Below are 5094 nucleotides of genomic sequence, written 5' to 3'. Positions count from 1 at the left end.
ATGGAGGCAAGGATGGACTCTACAAATGTTATCTCCTTCACTAAAAACAGAGCAACACCCCGCGGCAAGCAAAGGAAGCTTCTGAGATGCATTGGAACTTATGGGTCAAATGGAAATGTTTTCTATAAGACATGTTTATAGAGAATGTAATAAATTAGTTGATGCTTTAGCAAGTAATGTACCGATGTAAGATACATAGAAGTTATCCCTAGCTCATTTTCCTCGTGGATATAAAGAAAATAGTCTATGATGATGCTATGGGGAATGTGTATGTTAGGATGTAATACAATTTTTACAATTATTAATGAAAAGGGTAGGGGACCTCTCAAACAACCTCGCTTTGCTTATAAAAAAAAAAAAAAAATAGTAACTGTAATCGTTTACCTTGATATGGTGCCAACATGGTTTTGAGAACTTCTATTCACTTGGATCCCTTTTAAAGCTATCAACGCACTACAAGTTAAAATTTAAGCAATTAATGTCAATATAAGAAATAAAAAGTCTACATATATAATACAAAAAGTATACCAATAAATGCGTATGGAAATAGTTACGTACGTGTTGATAATGATTTCCATGTCACCGGTGCATTTACCATGTAATGAATCCAACCAATAAACATCCATACTAGACAAGTCGATGACAATCACAATCCAATGGAAGCTAAAACCAAACAAGTTATTAACTAGCATTTAATATGTATTTGTAACCAAATATGAGTTCAACAAAACCAATATAATATATGTCCATACCATGGGTTGTAAGGAATGAAAACAATTTCATTCATGTTTGCTTCCCTCAGTCTATCAAGAACAAGTTTAGTTTTTTCTTTTGAATCCACAACACTAAAGACAGCCGGGTTGACAAACAAATATCCATCTCTAGAGCAAACAAATTTCTCATACAAGCATCTGAAATGTGAAAACACAACTCATTTTATAAAGAAAGTAAACATTCAATAAAATAGTTAGTAACAACGTAAGTTTTATCACCTCATATATGCAACCATACAAGGAGACTCGACAGATTCAAGATTACAAACATCCTTCACGCCATTTGTCTCTATGTATGAAAACTCTATGTTATCTCGAATAATTCTTGTCCATATGGAAACTTAAGTCGACCACTTTGAATAATTGTACCAATCATGGCACCAAAGGAAGTGCATAGATCGCTTCCTTTGTTGTGGCTACCGGTGACTTAGTTTTTAAGCCTTTACTTTTACTCGGTTGCCCTATTTTATCCCTGATTCAGAAACCGAAAAATAAAAGATAAGCATAAAAAATTATAATGTCATGTCTAGCAAGGGTGGGCGTAACATGGCCTATGTGTACGATGGATTTGGAAGTGGTCTCAGAGGTATCTGGCGTGGCTTGAAGTGTCCCTGCAGTGGGCTATGTTATGGCCTATGTGTATGTGGGAGCGGAAGTGCGGATGCACATCTACACAAATTGGAGGTGGAATGTTTACTTGTGTAAGGATCATGAGGTGGATTAGAAGGAAGAAATGTATAAATAGAGGGAGCTAGACAGAGAAAGGGAGAGGTCCGATCCTAAAGTGGGATTCTTATAAATTTACAATCATCGATATTTTTACCTGGTTGGCTTTCACCACTAATTCCCTGGGCCAAGCAACGTGTGATCCAATAGCGTCTTCCATAAATTTCAACTTATCACCAACTGGTACAGGAAGAAGAGCTTGTTCTTTACCTTCCAAAATCTTCCCAACTGCTACATGTGAGTTATATTGCCCTAAGGGAACATTGTGCAACTTAGTTTCCGGTCCAAGCTCCTCGTAGACTATACCCTTAGCAACAACATTGGATTTGAAATCCACAGCCAAACTGCAACTCCGGCCCTAAGATGAATTGTAAAGTCATAATGGGTTAATTGCAAATACAACATAAAACAGGGATTCAAGCACTAGTATTCACCTTTCCAAGATCCCATGTATGATTTAAATCTCGTGTGCCGCGATTTGTTACTTCAGCATTTTCCTTTTTAGAATTTTTTGGTGGTATAGGAGAATTAGCCTTTTTGGTCTTCAACAAATTTTAGGTGAGAATATTTAGAACTAAAAAAAAAAAAAAAAAAAAAAAAAAAAAAAAAAAACTAGACACACACACAAAAAATATTTTAAAGTACTTCAAAATAAATTAAAACTTAATGAAATTACCTCAATGCCTTTCAATACTAAGTGCTTTGGCCAAGCAACTTGTGATCCAAGAGCATCTTTCAAAATTACCAGCTCATCTCGAACTGGTATAGGAAGAGCAACATGATCTTTACCTTCCAAAATCTTATCAACTGATACGCGTGCATTGTTTGGCCCTAAGGGAACATTGTGCAACTTAGTCTCTGGTCCAAGCTCCACGTAAACCTTACCCTTAGCAACAATATTGGACTTGGAACCCACAGCCAAACTGCAACTCAGGTCCTAATTGTATACAGAGTTTTTAGTAATTAACAATATGAAAATAACGAAGTGGATTAGAAGGCGTGTGTGCTAATCAGATTGAGAACCTATCTATTATATTAAGTAAAATGTGATAATTGCAAGGATTGTGACAACGATACCTTTCAAGAGGAAGCATAGGATTTGGAAGTGGGGAATGACTTGTTCCCTTAGCATGTACCTTCCTAAAAATCAGGTTGAGTTTTTTTCCGACAGACGACTCTTCTCTTCCTTGTTCTTCGGCTATATATGTTAGAGAATATTTACAAAATAAAAACGAAATAGGAAACAAAAAACACCCAATTCTAAAGTAGTGTAAACAATATTTAAAAGCTTACTTTACGCTTGCTATGTGCACCACCTAAAGGGGGGATATGGTCTCTATTGTCACTTTTGTGGCTATTCGAAGCAATTTTTTCCGACGCAGGAGAAGTGAGACGATCATTAAATTTTGCTTCTAACTCCTTGTATTTATTCTTCAATTCTTTTCTTTTTTTCCGTTCTTCCTTTCCCTTTTCTTCTGCCTTTTTTCTTTTTTGTTCTTCCTTTTTTCTTTTTTCCTCTTCCTCATGAGCTTTTCGACTCCAAATGCGCACATGTTTCTTAGATCCACGCTTTATTAGGGAAAAGTATTGTGTGGGGGTGACTCCATCTCCTACGCCTCTAACAACGACCACCGTGTTCGGAGTACCAATGCGAGTCGAAGACGTCTTTAGTACCCTCAACCTCTAAAGTTCCTTCCTTGACCTGCGTTTGATAATCATCCTACAAGATAATGAGTGTGGATGTAGACTTATCAGTCACCCAAAACCACAAAAGTAAAAGAAAAGCGATTGCAAGATTTGAATTAATAAGAGGGTTGGTCACAACCATAATCTACACCTTGTTTATTGTTTCTAAGCAAGTATCTCGAAAGCAACCCATCAAAAGTTTCTCAAAAGTGTTGTCACCCTCTCGGTTGAACTTTGATTCATACATGGACTTAATAATCACACAAATGTTTCTCAAAATAAAAAGGAGTTTTATGGCACCCTACTGAAGTGATTTTGAACCCCCCCCCCCCTCAGATATCCATTCTAGTTGTGCACGTGCATGGGGGCAGCATGAAAAGGAGTGCAAGTGGGTAACTTATATTCTTAAAATTTTCCATGTACCATTCAAGAACTGCCCCTTAGTATGATAAGCTAAGCAACATGATCAAATATAGAAAGTAAAACAAGAGAAGCAAATCATCACCTTGGTCAATGTGGCACCTTTCTACTGCCTCTATATTGTAACCTTATTATTACTATTAATATAACATTCACACTATACTAGGAAGTATACTAGACTGAACGTACTATTCTCTCTGCAACTTCCTTGGTAGCATCATTTGCATAGTTACCATCTTTGCCTTGGAGGGAAAGTTGCCACCCATAAGACTGTCCTTTCCAATAAATGATCGCCCTCCTCTTGTCTCGTTTTTGAAGTATATAGCACATCAAATAATAACAAATTAGAGGAATGCAATATTACATAAATAAAAACAAATTAAAGGAATGCTATATTACATATCAAATAACAAATTAGAGGAATGCTATATACATTTACTTACCTTTTTCTCCACGCGATTAGCAATACTCATCCCTACTGCTCGGGTGGTTAAACTTCTTTTTTGCTTTCGCCGCGTTGATTGCACTTCGCTAAGATTCTTACAAATTAAAAAAAAAAAATAAATACGTGTTATGTACTAGAGCTGTTTAAACCATTTCTTGAAATAATACTTTAGCTGGAAGTAGTTTTGAATGAGAAAAACATTCCTATCGCCTCTTAAAGTGATTAACTCAAGAAGATAACTAAGACGCGTCTATAGGAACAATTCGATATGGGATTGTAAAATGGCAGTGGGTTATACACTTCGAAAACCTCAATATCCAGAGACATCCCGAGAAAACCTCAAGGTAATAGCATAGTGAGATCGTGAATGCGGTATATAGCAAATAAAGAGAACAAGCATAACAGACTAACGTGAATGTGGACGATAGCTTTCTTGTTCTCTCTCGTCCCCTAGTAGCTAGTTTTGAGTTCCCTTCCTCTAGTAGCTAGGCTGCTTCTAGTAGCTAGATTGTTTTGGTTTGGAGTGGGGTGGGACGATGTGATACTCAAGTATTCCCAGTCTTGGTACTCTTTCCCCGATCGAGCGGGGGAGGCAGGGACCAAGAATGACAAATATGAAGATAGAGGGAAAGAGTACCATCAAGAAGGTACCGCTTGGGGGGTCCATCCAGCTCGACTTTTTTGCTTAAGCGAATGGGGGCCACTGATCGACCTCTAGAGCCCGATCTTTGGGTAGCTCCTTATATTGGGTATACTCCGAGCTTCATGAGTTGTCAAGGTGGGTAGCCATTCGTTGTCATTCGGGTGCCTATTGTCAAGTCGGGAAGCTGGAATATCCTAAACCTGTTGGAAGTGGGTAGAGAGCCCCTTAATCTGGTCAAGGTGGGTAGCCATTCGTTAGATCCTTGTACCTACCCCCAAGTTTGTTGACAATGAGTCGGGAGTCATTTGAAGACGTTAGACTCGAGATGCCGAGCTCGAGCCATGTTAAGCCCGAAGACTTTGTAATTATTCGATCGTCGTGTGCGTAGAAGTAAGGCCTAA

The 5094-nt window shown here is 37.8% G+C and overlaps 1 long non-coding RNA gene across 1 annotated transcript; it reads right to left on the bottom strand.

Annotated features, from left to right (window-relative positions):
- Positions 1-405: 405 nt before the first annotated feature.
- Positions 406-898, bottom strand: LOC147503732 (uncharacterized). The gene is made up of 3 exons (XR_015220248.1): positions 753-898; positions 559-663; positions 406-453 (listed from the first exon to the last, which is right to left on the bottom strand). It is a non-coding gene; the product is annotated as an uncharacterized LOC147503732 (long non-coding RNA).
- Positions 899-5094: the final 4196 nt, after the last annotated feature.

This window comes from Coptis chinensis, chromosome 4 (genome assembly GCF_015680905.1).
Source record: "Coptis chinensis isolate HL-2020 chromosome 4, ASM1568090v1, whole genome shotgun sequence".
Classification (NCBI taxonomy): Eukaryota; Viridiplantae; Streptophyta; class Magnoliopsida; order Ranunculales; family Ranunculaceae; genus Coptis; species Coptis chinensis.
Note: the sequence above shows the minus strand (reverse complement) of the source record. Positions and strands in the feature narration are given on the sequence as shown.